Here is a 23,935-nt window from a genome sequence, read left to right as displayed (position 1 = left end):
TCTAATTATACCTGTTGTTAATATTATTGCTCTAACGGCCCCTGTTGCTGGTCATGGGCTCTGATCTACTAGGTGATATGGGTGGTTTTGATTTGTTGACATTAGTTACTTTGATTCTCTGGAATAAATAGCAATTAATAATGCAAATACATAAGAGTGGATAAATGCTACGGCTGTTTCTATAATGATTAATATAATTTGTGCTAAAATTAATATTGAAAGTCCAATAATTTCTAATATTGTTCCTGTATTTCCAATTATTGATATTATTAGGTGTCCAACTATTATGTTTGCTGCTAATCGCACTGATAAAGTTATTGGACGAATTAAATTTCTAATTATTTCAATACTTACTATAATTGGTATTAATAGTGCTGGTACACCTTCCGGCATGAGGTGTGCTAATATATGTTTTGTATTGTTAATTCACCCAAATAGTATAAATGATAATCATATTGGTAGGGCCAAGGTTAGGGTAAAAACTAAGTGACTTGATCTAGTAAATACATAGGGGAGTAATCCTATTGAATTATTGAATAACATTATTGTAAATATACTAATAAATATTACAGTTCTTCATTGGTGATTAATTATTCCTAAAAATGTTTTGAATTCTTCATGTAATTTTACTATTATTATGTTATATAATATAGAGGTCCGTGATTGTATTAATCAAAATGGAGTTGGGATTATTAATAATCCCAAGAATGTTCTTATTCAATTTAGTGATATATTTATAATTGATGACGTTGGGTCGAATGACGAGAATAGTCTTGTTATCATTTTCAGTATTTAATTTTTGGTTTATTTTCTATTTTATAATTGTTATTATTTAATAATTTATTATAATTATAGTAGTTAATAATTATAAATAGAAAATAAATTAATATAAATGTTGTAAATAGAATAATTCAGTTTAATGGATATATTTGTGGGATAAAAAAGTATCCATAAATATAATTTAGGTTTGACACTCCTATGTTATGTATTAACTAACTCTATTCATTAGAAGTAGTTGTTATATTACTATATTGTGGTTTAAGAGACCATTACTTACTTTTCAGTCATCTAATGATTCTTGTATAATTTTTTTTAATCAGTTAATAAAAGATTTGTGAGTTGTAGTTTCAATAATAATTGGTATAAATCTATGATTAGATCCACAAATTTCTGAACATTGTCCAAAAAATAGACCAATTCGACTAATGTTTACTCCTGCTTGGTCGTCCTGGAGTGGCATCTATTTTAATTCCTATGGAATGTAATACATCTGCAGATGTAGTTAGTACTCGAATATCTATATTAATTGGTAGTACTGTTCGATTATCCACATCTAATAATCGAAATGAGCCTATTACTATTTCATTTGTCGGGGTCATGTATGAATCAAATTCTGCTTTTATAAAATCGGAGTATTCATAACTTCAGTATCATTGATGCCCAATAGTTTTAAGGGATAATGAAGGTTGATTAATTCCATGTAATAAGTATAATAAACGTAGTGAGCATAGGCGTATCTACGGGGTGTGCCGGGTGTGCCGGGTGTGCCTGGGCTGCTTTATCAAAGATAATTAAAGGCAGATATTTCAATAAGAGAGAAAATAAGCGGCAGTTTGTAAGAAGTTGAAAATGTCATTACTTGGTACAAACGTGTGCATTATCGCTTATGAAACGAGTGTCTGTAGATTTTCGATTTTTTGATGTCATTGGAGAAAGAAGATATTTACTGCATTTTACTCTGTACTACAGCGCCTTTCTCCTATACCTGTCACAAGCTGCACGTGTGAGAGAGCTTTCTCCAAGCTTACCCAAGTTAAAACTAAATTAAGAGCAACTCAGAAGCAGGATAGATTGGAAGCCCTGCTCTTGCTATTTGTAGAACAGGAAAAAGCTTAGTCGATTGATGTAAATGAAGTTATTGATGAGTTTAAGAACATTGTACCTTTTGACAGACGTCTCTTGTTATAGATGACGTGCATTTTGATGTATTTGTTTGCATTTATGAAGATTTTGTGTGTGTGTAATTTCTACGCAATTTGATTTTTTCTACTACATATATTCAGAAATTTTCAACACTGTCATTTTGTGAATTTATATTCCTTTACAAACATCAGAGCAGTTAAAGAGCCAAGTGATTGTGTTGCAAAATATTCTATTAAAAGGTACAACACCTAATTTTTTTTCTTTGTGCACACCCAAATATAAAGTTCTAGCTACGCCTATGATAGTGAGGGTAGTGCAATAAAAACTAGGGTAATTGCTGGCATAATTGTTCATATTGTTTCTAGCACTTGTCCTTCTTAAAGCATTAGGTTTGCACTTCTCTGCCACCTTAAAAATTAGTTGTTAATAAGTAGTATCGGAAGTTCTGAGTATGTATGCTCTGAAGGAGGTGATATTTGATATCATTCAATTGATGATGCTTGTTGTAGGTTAAATAATGTTGGTCGAGCACTTGTTATACCCTCTTAGGTAATAAAAATTATAATAATTACTGCTGTAAATGATAAGATTGATCCTAATCTTAAGACAATATTTCATATTGTATATGCATCTGGATAATCCGAGTATCGTCGTGGTATTCCTCTTAATCCTAGAAAATGTTGTGGAAAAAATGTTAAATTGACTCCAATAAATATGGAGATAAATTGAATTTTTAATCAATCTGGATTTATTATTACTCCTGTAAATAGTGGGAATCAATGTACTAGTCCTGCTATAATGGCAAATACTGCTCCTATAGATAATACATAATGAAAATGTGCTACAACATAATATGTATCGTGTAATACAATATCTAATGATGAATTTGCTAGTACTACTCCTGTCAATCCTCCTATTGTAAATAAGAAAATAAATCCTAATGCTCATAATATTGATGGGGAGTAATTAATTTGTGTTCTGTGGAGTGTGGCAATTCATCTAAATACTTTAATTTCTGTTGGTAAGGCAATGATTATTGTAGCTGCAGTAAAGTATGCTAGTGTATCAACATCTATTCCTACAGTAAATATATGATGTGCTCATACAATAAATCGTAGAAATCCGATTGCTATTATTGCATAAATTATTCCAAGGACTCCAAATGTTTCTTTTTTACCTCTTTCGTGAGTTACAATATGTGAAATTATCCCAAAGCCTGGTAGAATTAGAATATATACTTCTGGATGTCCAAAGAATCAGAATAGGTGTTGATATAAGATGGGGTCCCCACCACCGGATGGGTCAAAAAATGAGGTATTTAGATTTCGATCTGTTAATAGTATGGTAATTGCTCCTGCTAGAACTGGTAGTGATAATAATAGGAGAACTTCAGTAATTACTACTGATCATGCAAATAATGGCACTCGTTCTATAGATATTCTTATAGTTCGTATATTAATTACTGTTGTAATAAAATTTACTGCCCCTACAATAGAGGAGACTCCTGCCAAATGTAATGAAAAAATTGATAGATCTACAGAGGCTCCGGCATGTGCAATTCCTGCAGATAGAGGAGGATATACTGTTCAACCAGTTCCTGCACAACTTTCTACAATTCTTCCTGATAATAGTAGAGTTAATGATAGGGGTAATAGTCAAAATCTTATATTATTTAATCGTGGGAAGGCTATGTCGGGGGCCCCAATTATTAGAGGTACTAATCAATTTCCAAACCCTCCAATTATAATAGGTATTACTATAAAAAAAATAATAAATGCGTGTCCAATTACATTGTAGATTTGATCATCTCCAATCAAACTTCCTGGCTGACCTAATTCTATACGGATTAAGATACTTAATGATGTTCCAACTATTCCTGATCATACCCCTAAAATTAAATATATTGTACCAATATCTTTATGGTTAGTAGAAAATAATCATCGTTCCAAGAATGAGATGACTGAAATCATAGGTGATAAACTGTAAATTTATTTATGAGTTTTAAACTCTCTCATTAATTTTGGCTTTATAGTTAAGAATATAATTTTGAACTGCAATTTCAAGGTGATACGTTGTATGTATTAAGGCCTAAAAGAATACCCTTTATTTATGACTTTGAAGGTCATTAGTTTAAAATTAACTTAAGACCTTATAAAGATCTTATAAAGATATATAAATTGGTTGAATTAGAGGCATTCCACAAATTGATATAAAAATTGTAATTACTGATAATACTTGTTCTTTAAAATGTAATGGTTTGTTATTAATAATATTTCATATATTAGTTTTATAATTTATTAAAATTGATGTAAGGGAGGTTCGTAAGTAATAGTATAGGGTTAATAATGATATACTAATTAGGATTATAATTATTATTAATTGCTTAAAGTTGGTTATTTGGATAATAACTATTCATTTTGGTAAAAACCCTAGTAGTGGTGATTGTCCACCAAGAGATAATATTTATATAAATAAGGACATTTTTTTAATAGGGGGAAGTTTTAATATAAACAGTTGATGGACGTAGTATGTCTTGTTTATTGAAAATAGCATAATGGCGGAGGTGGTTATAACGATGTATAGTAGTAAATATGTTAATCAGGTATTATCTTCTGATGTTATTCTTAGAATGATTCATGATATGTGGTTAATTGATGAAAAGGCTATAATTTTTCGTAATGAGGTTTGATTTAATCCTCCAATTGCTCCAATAATTGCTGATGTTCTAATTGTTAAAATTAGAATTATGATTAAATTGTCGGTTACATAACTAAGTAATGTTGATGGAGCAACTTTTTGAATAGTTGTTATTACTAGACAGTTAATTCATGTTATTCCTTCTATAACTTCTTGTATTCAAATATGGAATGGAGCAGCTCCTATTTTTATTAATAAAGCTATGGTTAGAAGCTGGGTCTGTATATTGAAATTTACTGAATTAATTATAATTAATGCTGCAGCCAAAATTATTGATGATGCTAATGCTTGAATTAAGAAGTACTTAAGTGATGCTTCTGTATTTCGTTGATTATTTGGTGTAGAAATTAATGGAATAAAAGATATTAAATTAATTTCTAAGCCTATTTAGGCTCCATATCATGAGGTGGAAGAAATAGAAAGGAGGGTTCCTATTGTGAAGGTCAATAGGAATATTATTTTTTGGGGGGTTATGAGCATTAAGAAGGGAAGGATTAATTATAGACCTTCATATGTGAGGTATGAGCCCTCTAGCTTAATTAGCTTACCTTTTTATTATATTTTGGTGTATGATGCACTATGGGGTTTGATACCATTGGAGAAAGTTTAATTCTTTCAATTATAAAAAATAATGTTATTACAAATAAAACAATAAGAACATGTTAAATTTCATGTATACTTTACCCTATCATGATAATCCTTTTTCAGACATCTTATTTATAAATAAATTATAATAGTGGGCTAATAATATTATTTATCGGACTTTTATTTTTATGATTAATAAGTAGAACCTATTTATTAAATAATATAAAATACTTCAGTATTGTTTTCAATTTTATCCAATTTTTTTTAAGTGTTTGTAGTCTAACTTAAAGTAATTCACTTATTTAATATGTCATTTTAATACTTATCGAATCTAGAGAAAGAAGAAGTAATATATCTATATAGAACACAATTTTGAGGGGAAAAATGTGTTCTATATAGTATGGGAAAGTGAGTATAATTAAAAATGGGGGAAATTTTCGTGAGATAATTCCTAATTATAATTTAATTTAATATAATGCATATTATATAATTACAAGAACCTATCTTTATATTTTAAACTTAAAGTTTTACTCTAGCTTAAATTTCCTTAATTAAATTTCACATATGTATTTGCTAAAGAGAGGTAAAATTTCCGCCAAATTTTTATGGGTTGAGACGGCATGTTTGAGTTTGACGGTTCGCAGTGTGTGGGTTTGTTTAATTTTAATGTAAATTAGATTACAGAATTTTAAATTTTAATATTTATTTGTCCGGCTAAATTCGTTCCAGCTGCCGCGGTTAGACGTGGGGACATAAGTGGAGAGCTGTTGGCTTAATTGTAGTAATAATTGATTTTTTGGTTGTTTATATTTTATTTATTAGGTGAAATTTTTAATATAATTTGTTCTTTATTTTTATTAATTCTATAAAGGTGGTGTATTAAACTAGGATTAGATACCCTATTATTATCATTGTAAATTTGGTCTGAGTAGTATTAGTTATGATCTTGAAACTCAAAGAATTTGGCGGTGCTTTATTCTCTTTAGAGGAACCTGTTCCGTAATCGATATTCCGCGTTTTATTTGACCTATTATTGTAAAATATCAGTTTGTATACCGCCGTAATTTGAAGATTTAAATATATATATATTTTTTTTCTATTGAAATATATTTCAGGTCAAGGTGCAGCTTATTAGTGGGTGGAGATGGGTTACATTATATTGATTTGGATAATATGTTGAAAGTATATTTGAAATTGGATTTAATTGTAATTTTGTTTTAGAATAACATTTTGGTTTATTAACTCTAGCACACATCGCCCGTCGCTCTCATTTATATAGGTGAGATAAGTCGTAACTTAGTAAGCTTACCGGAAGGTGTGCCTGGTTTGACTAGTATCAAAATATTTCTGTTAGAATATTCATTTACATTGAGTAGTTAGTCGTGCGATTCGACATATTTTGATATAAATTTTATTACTATCTAAATTTTTGTTTATAAATTGACTGTGTATGAAAAGGAATTTTATTGGTTTTGGTTATATATTTAGTATATATAAATTAGTTTGTTATAGATTATTAGTACAGTGTTGGGATTTATTAAATATATGAAATATTGATTTTTATTATAGGAGATGTTAATAATCGTACCTTTTGTATCAGGGAGGATTAAATTTTAATTGAATATTCCGTTTTCTCGAAAGGTGAGGAGCTAGTAGGTTAATTTTAAGGTAAAAGTGTTATATTTTTCTGTTAAAATTGCTATTTGTAATAAAATGTTATTCGACTTATCTTATATCTAGTTATTGGGGAATTATATTTAATATAGTTTTACATTCTAATATTTTTTATATTAATTTATATTATAATATTGATGTTTAGTTATGACTTGGGGGATGTGCTTCTGGTTAATATATTGGTTATAACTTTATAATAAACTATTATATTTGTTGGTTTGGAGATTGCAATTTTTTTAATTTTGTTATAATTTATTTGGAATTTTATTAAAAATTTATTTTAGTTTTGCTTGTTTACCTAATTATATGCTTTAATTGATTTTATTTTGAAATTATAATTCTATTAGTATATTTATTTAATTAATAAGAGGAATTAGGCAAAATTTATTCTCGCCTGTTTAGCAAAAACGTCTTTTCATGATTTTATATGAAGTATAACCTGCCCAATGACGCTTGTTTAATGGCCGCGGTATTTTGACCGTGCGAAGATAGCATAATCATTAGTCTTTTAATTGGGGGCTAGAATGAATGGTTGGACGAGGAATAGACTGTCTTTAATAAATTAATATATAATTTTACTTTAAAGTGAAAAGGCTTTATTTTTTTAAGAGGACGATAAGACCCTATAGATCTTTATATTGTTTTAATAATGTTTTGATTAGTAGTATCATTATATATATTATTAAATAATATTTTGTTGGGGTGATGGGAAGATAATATTTAACTCTTTTTTATTTGATATTCAATAATTTTTGTTATTTGGATCCATTTTTAGTGATTTAAAGAATAAGTTACCTTAGGAATAAGAGCGTAATCTTTCTTGAGAGATCATATCGACAGGATGGGTTGCGACCTCGATGTTGGATTAAGATATCGTTTGGGTGTAGCATTTCAAATTTGATGGTCTGTTCGACCTTCAATTTCTTTCATGATCTGAGTTCAAACCGGCGTGAGCCAGGTTGGTTTCTATCTCTTAATATTTAAGGTGTTTTAGTACGAAAGGACCAAATACTTATATTATATGTAATATGTATTGATTAATAATAATTACTATTATGACAGAGAAGTGCATTGAATTTAGAATTCAAAAATGAAGGTAAATTTCTTTTTATAGTAGATGATATTAGACTTATTTATTGGAGTTATCTCTTTTATTATTTTGGTTGTATGTATTTTAATTAGTTGCTTTTTTTACTTTATTTGAGCGTAGGGTTTTAGGTTATATTCAAATTCGTAGGGGGCCTAATCGGGTTGGAGTTTGTGGTATTTTTCAGCCTTTTGCTGATGCAGTTAAGCTATTTACTAAGGAGCAAACACTACCTACTTTGAGAAATTATTATCCATATTATATATCTCCAGTTTTTAGCTTATTTTTATCTTTATTTGTTTGAGTTGTTTTCCCATATCATACCTTATTATTTAATTTTTATTTGGGTGTGTTTTTCTTTTTATGTTGCATGAGAATAGGGGTGATCATCTAATTCTAATTATGCGTTGCTTGGGGGTCTTCGAGCAGTTGCTCAAACTATTTCCTATGAGGTTAGATTGGTCCTAATTTTATTGTCTTTTATTTTTTCAATTGGTGGTTATAATTTACTTTTATTTAATATTTTTCAGTATTATTTATGATTTATTTTTATTGCTTTCCCACTGGCCTTAGCCTGATTAAGCTCTTGCTTAGCTGAAACTAAACGAACTCCCTTTGATTTTGCTGAGGGGGAGTCTGAACTTGTTTCTGGGATTAATGTTGAGTATAGTGCTGGTGGTTTTGTTTTAATTTTTATGTGTGAATATGCTAGCATTTTATTTATAAATGTTTTATTTAGAATTTTATTGTTGGGTGGGTATCATTTTTCTTATTTTCTTTACTTAAGGATTTTTTTTTAGGATTTATTTATATTTGAGTTCGAGGGACATTACCACGATTTCGTTATGATAAACTAGTATTTGGCTTGGAGGAGTTTTCTTCCAGTTTCTTTAAATTATTTTTTTTGTTGGTTTTATGGGCTTAATTGTATCAATTTATATTTAATTGCATAATAATTAGAATGTGGAGACTTATAGAATATTTACATTCTATTTTATGTTTTCAAGACATACACTTAAAGTTTCAGTCAAGAAGCCATTTTTTAAAAAAAATTATCTCATAATAGTAGTGTTGTGGGAGATATAATGAAGTATATAAAATATATAATTGTTAATACTTGTCCAGTAGTAATATATGGAGTTTCTACGGGCCGGGCTCCAATTCAAGTTAATAGAATAAAGGTTGCAAATATTAATCAAAATAATACTTGATTTAAAGGGTAAAATTGTAGTCCACGAAAATTTCTTTTATGATGTATTGGTATAATAAATAGAATTATGATAGATAATACTAGTGCTACCACCCCTCCAATCTTTTTTGGAATTGATCGTAGTATGGCATATGCAAATAGAAAGTATCATTCTGGTTGAATATGTCCCGGAGTTACTAGTGGATTTGCTGGGGTAAAATTTTCTGAATCTCCCAGGGTCGTGGGAAATATTAATGAGAGTTGTATTAATCTTAAGATTATAAATATAAAACCTAATATGTCTTTTATGGAGAAGTATGGATGGAATGGGATTTTATCCATGTTGCTATTAATAGATAGTGGATTATTAGATCCAGTTTGATGTAAAAAGAGTAGGTGAATTATGGATATTGCTATTAAGATAAATGGTAATAAAAAAAGGAAAGGCGGAGAATCGGGTTAGTGTAGCACTATCTACTGCGAAACCACCCCAAATTCATTGAACTAATATAGTTCCTAAATATGGGATTGCTGAGAGCAAGTTAGTGATTACTGTGGCACCTCAGAATGATATTTGACCTCATGGTAGTACATATCCAACAAATGCTGTTGCTATTGTTGTTAATATAATTATAACTCCAATAGATCATGTTTGAATATACAAATAGGATCAATAATATATTCCTCGGCTAACATGCATATATATACAAATAAAGAATATGGAGGATCCATTAGCATGAATGGTTCGTAGTATTCATCCACAGTTTACATCTCGGCAGATGTGTATTACTCTAGAAAAGGCTAAATCTGTTCTTGAAATATAATGTATTGCCAAAAAAAGACCTGTTAAGATTTGAATTGAAAGACATATACCTATAAGTGAACCAAAATTTCATCAGTAGGAAATATTTAGTGGAGCAGGTAAGTCTACTAATGCATTATTTGCTAGTTTAAGTAGGGGGTGATAAATACGTGATGGTTTTGTCATTTGCAATTATTTATTTATTTTTAGAGGTCCATGTGAAAGTCTAGTAATTTTTACAATTGCAATTAATGTAATAAATAGATAGATAACTGTTATAGTAGTTATTATTATAATGGATTCATTATATAATTTTATTCCTGGCAGGGGGGTTGTACTTCTTCAGGTTGTATATGTATCTATATTTTGTAGTGTTGAGGGGGTTAATAATGGGTCTATTATTATCAATATGAGTAAACATAATAATATTAGGGTTACACCTATAATTATTATTTTTGTTCTTATTTTGAATATTTCATTTGGTGTAAGTCTCTTATGGTGTAAATAAATAGAACCAGTATTCCTCCTAAAAATACTAGGAATAATACATAGGAAAGTCATGTGGATTTTAGAAATGTTGATATTGTTAGGCATGCAGTAATACTTTGTATAATTAGTATAATCCCTATAGATAGTGGATGCTTTATTTGTACCATTATTAGTGCTATTAATAGCATAATAATAATTAGTATTAATTGGATTTTGATATCAAGGAGTAGTTTAATAAAAATATTGGCTTTGGGAGCTTCTGATGATATAATTATATCCTCCTTGATGTTTCTAGAATTATTAATTCATTTATGATTTACAAGACCATTGTTTTTATTAAACTATAAAAACTTATGTTAAGAGTATTATTTATATTAATTATTTTATTTATTAGATTTTCATGTTTTATTTCTCAACGTAGGCATTTATTAGTAACTCTATTAAGACTTGAATTTATTGTGTTATCCTTATGTTTATATATAACTTATTATTTTATTAATAATCAAGAAGAATCTTATTTTTGTCTATTATTTATTTCATTTTGTGTATGTGAGGGGGCTCTTGGCTTGTCTGTTATAGTATCAGTTACGCGTACTCATGGTAATGATTATTTTAATTCTTTTATATTACTAAAATGATAAAATATATTTTTTATTTTATATTTTTAATCCTTTTAAGATTTAATAGTTCTTTATGAATGGTGGTTCAAGTTTCTATTATTTTTGGTTGTTTTTGTTTTTATTAATAGTGTGGTTTTGTATAGGGGTATGGGGGGATGGTTATTTTATTGGGCTAGATGTAATATCTTATTCTTTAATTTTACTTAGTATTTGAATTATTTTTTAATAATAGTGGCTAGAAATGGTATTATATCTATTTATTTTTATCCTTGTAGATTTATATTTTGGTTAATTGTTTTATTATTATTGTTAATATAAGAATATTTGTTTTAAAATTTTATTTGTTTTTTGAAGGATCATTGGTCCCCACCTTATTTTTAATTTTAGGACGGGGGTATCAACCAGAGCGAGTACAAGCAGGGGTATATTTACTTTTTTATACATTACTTGCTTCTTTACCCCTTTTGGTTGGTATTTTTATACTAAATTATAAGGTAGGGGGCTTATATATACATATATTTAGATATATTAATATTAATATAAATTATTTTATTTGATATATTAGAATGGGGTTTGCCTTTTTAGTAAAAAAAAACATATATTTTTGGTTCATTTGCGATTACCTAGGGCTCACGTCGAGGCTCCAGTTAGTGGTTCTATAATTTTGGCTTTACCGCCTTTACCCCCCCAGGGTTTCCCCCAGGTACCCATGTTATTCGACGCTGGGTGAGCGCCGGGGCCGCTTTCATTCTTTTGACCATTTTTTGAAGGTCGTACATTATGCATACGAATATATTAATGTGTTTAATGTTAACTGTGTGTGTCTTTTTCAAGAACAACAGAGCTGCCGATAACAGCATACCCTAAATTCCAGTCAGATTTGCATCTGATGAAATGTCTCTGCAGTTTGAGCCCGTTAAATCTCATCACTACTGTGTTCAAACCAAGAGGGATTGATTTAAATCAAGTTGATTTAAATCAAGGTTTAAATAACGTAATTTTTTTTAAAAAAAATCAGTGATTTAAATAACTTGAAAGAAATAATTAAATATATCTAATAATGTACGTAAGGATTTTGCAGATATCAGAATCATTTTTGGTGAAAGTACATTAATCTCATAATAATTTAATGGTGTTTATTAGTTTCAAAGAAAGGATATAAAATATATGTACCGATGGGATGAAGCTCATTGGAAATTAAGTGTAACATATAAACTGTCAACACACTTAAATTTCTCTTAATTTAAAATTCAATAATTTTTATAGACAAAATTAGCGACATTTTGTGCAGAATAAATATACAAAATACTAATCATGTTAAACCAAAAATAGTGTCATTATGATCAAACTGTAAATAAACATCCCAACATAGACTATAAAAAAATATTTTAAGTTACAATTATATAGTACACCCTGACCCAAATACAAAAGAAACAGTAGGCGAATTGTCCAACAACATTTTCATTAGGTTTATGTTTCACAATATGATGATAATGAATTAAAATAAAGATGTCAATAAGAAGGGCAATGCCTGTTTTGCACCAACATAATTTCATTCCTTAAATCAACACAGGATGTGGAATAAGAGATAACGAAAATAACGATGGACAATTTGCGTACCATTATATTTGCCGTTGACTCTACATCCAAAATGTTTTATTTTCACTGGAAGAAAAGTTACTGAAATTATAATAGATTCATTAACACACTCAACAAACATTTCCACAGTAGTATTAGAAAGAGGAAAATGCATATTTACCTATATTTTTTTATTTGCTTTAATCAAACTGTTCGAATATTTTACAGACCTCGTTCTATATAACGAAAACATATATCTATGTGTGTGGTGACAGAAACAGTAGAAGGAATTTTAAGTGGTTTTTTTTAAATCTGATTTAAATTAAAAAAATCTTCAAACATTATTATTTAATTAAAAATCATCATTTTTATCCACCCTGGTTAAAACCGGAGGTTATCTTCTTAAAATGTGCTCATAGGAGACATATCTTATTTCTATCTGCGCGTAACGTCATTTGTTCAGACACTTGCTTGCGGCATGTATTTATTGAACAACCCTTACATAAAATAATAGATTTTTTTTATGTAACCAATTTTGCAGGAGGGAAGGAAAATGCCTCGCGTGTTTCCCCATTGATAGGATGTTGCAAATAGCATGCAACTGGATGCGAAGCAAACTAATAAAATTCGAGTTACACACACCGTTAGCATATGTTAATAAATTGCATAATATTTCAACATATGTATATTTACTTGGTAAATATTTAGAGACAGGGTTGAACATGTAATTTACTGAATACATACTGTCAGGGAACTGTGGCATGTGTATAAACGGATCTGTTTTTTCAAATTATTCTCAGATGAAAAATCCATTATTCATGCTGTGTATGGTAACACGACGTTCAAACTCTGTAGATAAATATTTTCTTTATGTTTATAATTCTGAAAAATACCGCTAAACAAATTTTAACATTTAATTTTATTGTAAGAAGAAACTTCCAATTCACTCTATAGTACTTTGTAATCCGATCTAGATAAACTGAAATAAAATAAATATAAGCTGATAGTAGGTATGAATTTCGTGAAGATAAAGTAACATGCATTTATAAATATTTCTTTCTTCTCTGTAAAATTCCTGTTACTTTTTAAATATCCGATTTTGCAAGGTAATGTTGAGTGCACAGACAAAAAACTCCGATCAGCACAACAACAAAAAAAACTTATCCTACCCAGAAATAGAATCGTAAATATGCCACTACGTCCCCATTGTTACTTGCGCACGCAAAACTAAATAGCAAAATAACGTTATGTGCAAAAAATTGGTAGCAAAATGCTCAGGAGAATCTTAAGTCTGTAACCTGCCAGTAGTTGTATTGGTACTATTATAAACCCGAGAAAGTATGAACCCCCCTCAAGCAGATTTGCTTACACTTAAAACAAGCTCAACATGAGCATATGAGCTTTTTGCTCAAGTGTGGAACCCTGCCTAATCCAAGATTTTTGTAAAAATGCCCTCGGGAATTTCTCGGGAAAGTATGACCCCCCTCAGATTGATGAGGCTATACTTATAAAAGGCACTTCTGTGAGATTGTTGTCCATAAATTTGTTAAAAATATGCTTTTTTTGATATTTTTTTTGGCCACACTTAAAACTAGGCCAAGATACACACACATACACACATACACATACATATTTATTTCCAGTTTAAGTTTAATTGAACCCCAGGTTCAATTTGTTTATCTAATATTAAAACAATGCAATTCTTCTAGAATTGCTCCGTGACTCTCTCATTTCTTACATCATAAACATATGATTTTTCACCTATGAGAATAACACTACATATGGTGTCATCAGGTAATGCCTCATGGAATTCACAGATAATTTTAATATTTGTTCTGTCATTCACCACAACTTGTTTTCTTTTTGAAGCATTGATTACAAACATGGGTCTCTGTGCTTTGAATTCATCTGGAGTGTAATACATATCCGTATTGCCAGTAGTGACTCTCTTGAAAGCCGAAAAAGCCTCATATAATTTAAGAAAATCATCCTTGGACATGTCTAAATTGTAATTTTCTCTAGGAAATACCTCATTTCTGCCATTTTTAAGATATATGTTCTTGATGTTGCAGCTATCAAATTTACTTGAATTTTTTTCCTGATTATTGTGTCTTCCAGTCTGAAACAATACTACCACAAAATCAGGCATGTCATATTGAATACTGGAGAATGAATTTGTAGCATCAAACTCATAATATGTGCCAGATGCGGGCTTCTGTACACATTGATATGTATAAAATTGCAGAGGAATCTGTGGATTTTTTATTATATCTGCTTTGTATTTAAGAGCATAACTGGCTTCATATTCAACAACAGGGATTCTTAACTCCATAGTCTGAATAATGCATTTGCCTGCATCTGGTAGGGTATTGGGCAGAGCTTCTCCTGCAGAGTTTATTGCACTGTACCTCATCAAAGCATTATTATCATTTGCAGCTCTTCTAAATGTGATTCTTAACCCACCCTTCCACATAATATCTTTGTAATCTGAGAAGAATCCTGGCAAAAGGCGCATAGGGAACAGCACTGTGTGGTTCTTAGATAATATCTTATCACCAGCCTCAAATCCACCGATTTTGTAGTATGAAGCCTCGGTTTTGGATAATTTTAATGTGGCCAAAGCTGTGGAGGTAATGCCGGGATAATCCACTCTGTTTATAACAACACCATGCTTTCTGATCTCAATTTCAGAGAATAGATGCGGCACAAAATTATCAACCAATCTTATATTTGAATTTGCCGGATAATCTGTTCCATCGAGTTTTACAACATCAAATTTGATGTATAAATCTGCTCTGTGGGGGTGTATAAATCCATCCCCAACATCAAGATCAACCTCAATTTCTGTGTTGGGTTGATTTAAATTTGCAAATGTCCTCCTGTTTGGGGGGAATGATTGTAGCTCATAACTCTCAATATTTTCCATTTTCTTCTTGTATGTATTTTTATTTAAATATTAATCTCTATGATTGCAGTTGTTGTGGCTCCAGCAAAATCAACTAATTCTTCTTTTTCATTAGTGACCATCAATTCAATATAATCTATTCTATTATGGCACACAGGAAAATATAATGTTGGGGATGGATTGTAGATAATAGGCTCCATGAATTCAGAATTAGGTTTGAATGTTGCAATGATGCCTGTTTGTTTGTGAGTGCCTATGCCATTTGATTTGGTGATCATACCCTCGGCCACATTGCAGTGAATATTCAGAGTCTCTATGGCCAAGAATTTAGGTATATTCATAGCAGTGTGTTTGATGCCTGGTTCAAGTTTTGTGTTGTTCTCAAATCCTAACAGCTCTCCTATAGTACCCAGATCCACTGTTTCTGTAGCAGATACAATCTCTACTCTGTGAGTGACAGAATTTTGACTTAACACTACACCTCTGGGTAATTGAGCATTTAGAGTGGAGAGATTATATTGCCCAGGAGTGATGACAATTTTTTCATCCCCTACTGCAATTGTGTTGTTGTGGTGTGTAATATTGGGGATTAGGTACATGCCATAAAATGCTCTGAGAGCTATTGTTTTGGGATACACTATGTCATCATGCAATTTGAGTTTCAATATTGAATTTTGGCTGGTGAGATGAAATACCCCCATGATGTTTTAAATACCACAAGGCTTTTTGAAAATCTTCAATTGATGGTTTATTTATTTGAGACATATATCTAAGAACTGATAAACACAAATGTCCACAATTAACATCTTTGAAATTTTGAACACGGGCATTATTGTAATAAAGATTAGCTGAATTTAGATATTTTATTAAATTTTCAGGTGGAACACCTCCAAATGAATCAAACACAAAAGCCTCATTGTTTAAATATTTAAGATAGCAAATCCAGTGAGTGCCCTGATTTTTGTACTCATCCAAATTAACAATGCCACACTCTTTGTTGAGTGGTTGTTCTGGTAAAGAATCAGACATGTACACACCTCTAAAATGTTAGATGCCCAGTGGCTTGATTAAAGCTTCAATATCTTGGTTTGTAAGCGGCTCTTGTTTTTTTAAACTTATTCATGGCTCTTTTAACACCTTTGCCTTGTTTCTCAATGGCCAGGTTATGGCGCTTCAATTCATCTAATTCTGCCCTATTTTTCTTGGCATCTATTACTGTTTTTGCTATGGCGGCTGATCCCCCGGCCAAGCTCCCCACAGCCCCGAGAGCAGCTAAGATGGCAGGGATGGTAAATATAAATCCCCCCACATGTGATTTTTTTCTTGATTGCTGTAATTTTTTTAATGGGGGGGTACTAAGCAACAATTTCATACCATGCCCCTTTGCAATACAAGAATTTTTTTTCTTGCGCTGCTTTTTGGTTAAAAGACTGTCAATAGTTTTAAGAGATTTGAGACCTGCATAAGGTATTTGATACATAACACCCTTGGCCTTCATTGTAGGTTTATTATATACATATTCACAACCCCCACCCCAGTTTTTGTTTGGTGCTCATGGCTATGGTGGTTCCCAATGCTGCTATTTTTTCACTTAAAGAAGCATCTTTGCTTACAAATCTGCCAAATGCAGCCTCTTCTAATTTCTTGTCTGCAACATGTCTCTTGTCAAGATCAGAATATGTGTTGTATGCAATATCATGGTCTCTACAAGCAGCATCTAAAGGATTAACACCAGGATCCCCTCTGTTTAATCTATGATCTAATTTTGTGCCTGGGCCACAATACTGATAGCCTGGAATATGTAGTTCAAATGGCAGCTTGTTTATAATGTCATTAACAAGGCCCCGACCCTCAGAAATATTCCAAAATTTAGGTGGTAGAGTATTAATAATTTTTATAAGATATCCAATCCCCTTAGTGTCATTCACTATAAAATTAGACAATTTTGTGCTTATCATGTCCATAATTCCAACCTTTTCATTGTAAAAATTGTGGTTCCCAGCATTTTCCTCCCCAGCTATCACCAATAACCTATCTACAAGTTTCCTGACATCATCAACCCACACAAATTCTTTGGGCAGGGTGTTGTATTGTTTGATTCCACTGCCAGTCTTGATTTGTGACCATATGGGCTTGATTAAATTGTTGTATTTTGCCCCACTGCTCGACTTGACTCTTTTTTGTGTGGGATCATTGTTCTGATATAGAGCATTTGATTTTATTAATATTTCTTTGTAATCCTCATAATCCTGATCTGTATAGCTGCCAGGCCTTTTCCTAGTCATCAGTTCCCACAATCCAGGTGTTCCGGAGTACTTAACAAAAGCACCTTTTTCTCCGAGACGAGATTCTGAATATACAATTATATCATCTCCCATAAATGTTACTCTGAAATTGCCAATTCTATGTATGATGCTGCCATCAAGCTCTGTGTCAGCATATAAGCCAAAAACCTCATCTTTATTGTCTTTAGGTGTGGTTAAATATTTTTGAGCAAGAAGCCCCAATTCAATAGGATCCTGACTAGCCTCAATTCTTCTAGGAGCAATAGGACTAGGTGTATGAATACTTGAAAGTGGGGTGATTGGATAATCTAATATGTTCCTTGCAGCTACAGGTACAAGCTCTGTGAGCAAATTTTGATTTTGCTCTGTAACAGTTTTGATATTCTTACCTAAATTATTAATAGCATCAATTACAGGCTGTTCTGTTTGTTTGTGTTTTTCATAAATTCCACGGTTCTCTGATTTCCATCCCTTAAATCTTTTTACAAGATAATCTCTTAATTTAAGATCATCAATTATTGGCCTTTTCATGGTTATTTATTTATGTTTCAATGTCTAGAAAATTGTTGATTTTATTTCTGTATTTGCCACTATTGGGTGTTCTTGTCATATCAATTGTGACAAAGCCATAACTGTCCTGGTTCCAGCACCTGCTGCAAATCTTGGAAAAATCATTGTAGCTGAAGTCCCCACCTACATATTCATCATGTATGTGTTTGAGGTTGGTATGGTCTTGATGAAATATACATATAAAATTGCTGTTGTCTCGGATCAGTTGCTTCGGTATTTTTGAAAAAGTCTGTGCCAGGTAGAAGCAATCAATGTTTTTGTGCCGGCCCTGTGTAAAGAAATTCCTAACCTTGTTTTGATTATCCAATATAATGTCATCAAACACAACAACAGAATTATCGAGACATTCATGAAGTGGCTTAACATCTGGTTCAAAAGTGGCAATATCCAATCCATCATAAAGCTTCATCAGCTGCTGATATTTTAATTGTTCCAAGCTCTTAGAGAAGATATACAAGTGCCTGTTTTTCCAGTCTAACCAGTTGGGTGCCAATAAAAAATTATCAACCATTAGTGTAGTTTTACCACAAGCAGATGGCCCAACAATAAGACACCTAATATTATCAGGTAACAATTTGCCATTTCTCTTATTTTGTTGTTCAGGTTCTGGCAGCCTTTTTATAACATCCCAGGTGCTCATATTATTATTTTGTTTGCATCGATCCAGCTGTGTTCTGGAAGTCCCAGCCATTTGACAAGTAACTTTTTGCCTTTTCTGCGGATAATTTTTTCTATGAGATATGTGTCAGGCTGTTTAGTTTTGCTGAGCTCTTGTTCATAGAACCTGCCTTTGAGAATTTCTCCTCGGTGATCCTTTATTATATATGTGTTAAGGGTCCCAGGTTTAACCTGAACCACTGTAAATAATTCAGTGCTCCAGTTTCTTGTAAAGCCTCTCTTGAATAAGTGCTTATATTTGCTGATTCTTACTTGATCACCAATCTTGTATTTGGCCTTTCTTGTTGTTGGCTGATATTTAGGATAATAAACAGTGCTGATCAATTTTTGCTCATCAGATGAAGTTACTTCAGAGGGTTTCATGTTGATTGTGGAATGGACAGAGTTGTTATATTTATGTAGAAGTTCTGGAAGAATATTAATCCATTTATAATTACCTTGAAGTGTAAATTGTTTATACATAAGATTTTTTAAGGTTCTGTTGAATCTCTCTACAATTGAGGCCTTGAGGTCACTGTAACTCGAGTAATGTTGTATTGCCTGGCTTTTAATAAATTGTTGAAACACTGAATTATAAAATTCTTTGCCATTATCTGTTTGCAAATAGCGCGGGGATCTTCCACTCTGATTGATAATTGTTCTCAAAGCTTCTGTAACACATGTTCCAGTCTTGGATTTGAGGGGCACAGCCCAGGCAAATTTTGAAAATGTGTCTATAACAGTGAGAAGATACTTGTAGCCCTTGTTGATTTTGTCTAAGTTTTTCAACTGTCCACTTGCCATTTCAATCAAGTCGCTTTGCCATAAATCATCTATGCCCTTTGTGACTACTGGGAGTCTCTTAAAATTATGTCGGGCTTGTCTGTGTAATTCATCAACAATAATTTGTCTAGACATAATATGTAAACAAGAATATTGCAACTATAGGGTGTTCAGCAGCTGAGACTGCAGGATTTTCTAAATATAATTTGTCTCCAATTTGTATTTTAAATTCCAGAGAGCCATCATCTTCAGTATAGGCTGTTTCCAATGTATTGGGATCTGTAAAATCCTCCAATTCTACACTGGTGATTTTCACTTTGTTATCAGCATTTGTTATTGATAAGGTGGGGTAGTGGTGTGCCTGTGGCTGAAGCCAATATTTGATCTTGATAGGTCTCAATGTGCCCCCAACAAAGAACTGGTAATAAAATTGTGCAGGGGACAGCATATATATTTCGCCTCCTGGTGTAAATGGAGAATCATATTCTTTGTTGGGGATGCTGTACAATTCAAGAATTACTGTATGTTTGGGATTTTCAATTATGCCTGTTATTTCCTTTTCTGCTGTGAGCAATCTGCTTGTTACAGATTCAAGGTGCTCATTGATGGTCCTAACAACATCATCATGGCCTGGCTTGATTTTTATGTCCACAACAAGTTTTTTGTATTGTTGCACAATTTCTTGGAGCTGGGTGGCAAAAACAGACAGAGCATTTGCTTGATTGGATTCCATGGTTCCTAGCTGTTGCTTGATATTAGCTACAATTTGTTGCAAATTTTCAACAACTGCCAATTTTGAATTTTGAGCTGTAAGATCATGGACCTGTCTTCTGATATCCTCAAACAGGGCATGCAGTTCATTAATATGTTGATTAGTTGGTAGAGTGGCCACTGTCTGAGTGAGATGTTTGATCTCTGCTTGGATATTCTTGATATCTTCTGATTTCAATATCCTATTCACTGCCCTCTTTATATTTTTAAGTTCCTGTGATGTAGGAAGATTTGAGACTGTATTTTGCAAAAATTCAAGTGCCAATTTCACATCATTTAATTCAGAAGCATCAGCCACATTTTGCATAGCATTTTGGAGCAGGGCTATATCTGCCTGAGAGGGTGTGGATTGTTGTAAAATTTCAAGTTTTGTTTGGATATCATCTATCAAGTGATGAAAATGAGACAGTTCAGATTCAGTGTTGAGGTTTTCAAGCTTTGTGATTTGTTGCTGGACACTGACAAGGGTATCTACAATCCCGGGCAATCTGGATTCTAGTACATTTGCCAAATCACTTTGCACTGCTGCTATTGTACCTTCAAGATGGGTTATGGAACTTTGAATTTTTCCAAAATCTTCATATGTTTCAAGTTGCAGCTTAATATTTGCAACACTCCGAGTTATTGCATTCAAAGCATCAGAAGATGGCAAATTGTTCATAAAATTTTCAAGTGTCTCAATTTTTTCTTTAACCTCGGCTATGGCATTGTTCAGAGGGTCCAGATTAGGTATTTGGAGTGACTGAATCTGTTCCTTTAGAGTGGAAATCACTAGATCAAAATCTTCTTGTGATTTTATGCTTTTGACAATTGTTTGGAGCTGTGCCTGGACATTATTTATCTGCTCTTCCAATTGTTGTTTCAATTGCTCAGAGTTGTTAGCCTGGGTCTTAAATTTGGCTTGAAGAGCTGCTACAGCCTCTTCTAAACTTTGAAAATTATCTAATGTGGCCAGGTCAGTATATTTCTGAAGCAACAATTTGAGTTCAGAATCAATTTTAAGAAGAGGGTCCATGCATTGTGATTGCAAATTTATAATTTCTAATTGAAGACTGGCATTGAGTGTGGTTTGTAAAGCTTGTAAATCACTTCTTAATTTCTTGACTCTGACATCAAGCATCAAAATCTCATCACTGTGATCTTCATGTCTTGTATGGCCAAAAATATCATTAGGCATTTTTGTTTTAGTAGTTATTTATTATAGAATATTTGATTCTTAATTCTATAAAAAAAGGTATAAGCTTATCATAAGATCCAGGGACCTCAATATATAAGCAGTCACCAGCAGAAACAGTATAAACAGTGCCAGAAATCATGTTTGAGTGCTTAATTCTATAAATATTTCTCCCTACTGAAATTTTAACATTGCCCTCAGGGGTTGTAATAAATTGCAATTGCCCACCTACAGGTAATTGGTAATGATTTAAATTATTGTTAAATATGTACAATATTTTGCCTGTTTCATCATCAACATCTGTAAATATGCTGTTCAGATGAATAATTAACAAGCCACTCAGTTTAGACAGCATATCAGAAGAGGGTTGTGGTGTTGGCAGGTCCATAATACCTTGTTTTTTGAACCCAAATAAGTTCATAGGCATGTTTATTTATTTCAAATCATGCTCTGTAATTGGGCATTGATTGCCATTTTTCAAATCACAATGACCCCATGGTAAAGTATGTATGCCACATGACAAAATGCATCTCTTATCATCATGTGGGTCCAGGGCCACTTTTCTTACAACATTTGAAGTCAATAAGTGATCCACACTCTGAATTCTGGATTCTGATGTTTTGATTAAATTCTGGGATTTGAGACAATTTTTATAATCTTCAAATTGGAGCTCTTTTTCAACAGTTACTCTGCCAATGCCCTTGGCCTTTTTGACAACAGCACTACATGTTTTAAAACTGTACATCTTGGCACTTAACCCAGCAAATTCCACAATAACATCACCAAGTGTCTCATCTTTTAACTTGCCAGGCACTTTTTTGTTGTGGTGTTGTTGAATCTCTTTATGTTCACTGGTATCAAAATATTGAAACAATTCAGGCTGTGCCATATCTTGATAAACATTTTCTGTTTTAATATCAAGAACAAAACTATCCGTGTCCATGTACATCAATTTTATATTATCACCATAAAAAGGTTTCAACACATCATAATACAATGTTAACATATGTGATTTGGCCAATTCCAATATTGCAGCCCCTACATAAATAGGTTTATCAAACTTAATCTTTGTTTTTTTCATGTTGAAAAGTGCCATATTTTCATCATAAATTCTTCTATAATTGAAATTAGGCTTTGCAACCAATTTTTTGCTCAGGCTGGGGTCAGTAATTATTTTAACATCGGTATGTTTTCTGACATTTTCAATTGTTTTGCCATATACTGAATTCACCATCAATTTAAACAAGGCCTTATCAAATTGGCTCTTTGCAGATGTTCGAAGCTCCGTGTTTGTATCAATATATGATTTCAACCATCTTGAGTGCCTGAACCTCAAAACTTTTCTAAGTTTGGTCACTTGAACACCATGTTTCATCAGGAACTGGAGGTTCTTGTAATATATGACATAGCCTTGTTTTGACCTCAGTGTCATCATGAGCTTCTTCTGTTTAGAGCCAGGTGAGCACTGAACCTCGGGAATTGGGGGCAGATCAGAAAATTTGTTATGTAAATTTTTTGGAATTATCAGATCAACCTCTAAGAAGAGGCCATGTTCACGGTCATTAAAGTCCTGAAGATCCTCAATATTAAAATCTTCGACCCATTCAAGCCCTGCATATGGCAGTTTTTGCATCATGGCATGACCATAGAGGCTGTTTGCATCTACATACACTATATAATTTGATGGCAATTCTGGATTATAATTGGGAATATGCTTGTTATTTGCTCTGGCATATCTCTGAGAACATTGCACCATCCCCCCTCTTATACCTTGCTCCATAAACAAGTACATATTTTGATCTGGGATCAAATCCAATTGCTTTTTGATGTTTAAAAACATTGCAGCCCATGCTAGGCCCGGGGCACTGTAAAAATACACTGGATCCAGTCCATAATTTTGCATAGAAGATTTTCTGAATGCCTGCATTATATCAGCTAAGAGGGTCACATCAAGTTTCAAATATGCCATGTGATAATCACCAAATGTCTGGCATTTTAAATTGTTCCACATCAATTGGGCATGGTGATAATCTTCATCAGTGATTCCAGATCCTCTGATTTTGCTGTAAAACTCTTCTTGTGGTGGCAAAGAACATTCATCAAATTTAGAAAAATCTGTAACATAATCATATGGATATACACCCTT

Source organism: Lepisma saccharinum, chromosome 24 (genome assembly GCF_977018435.1).
Source record: "Lepisma saccharinum chromosome 24, izLepSacc3.1, whole genome shotgun sequence".
NCBI lineage: Eukaryota > Metazoa > Arthropoda > Insecta > Zygentoma > Lepismatidae > Lepisma > Lepisma saccharinum.
Note: the sequence above shows the minus strand (reverse complement) of the source record.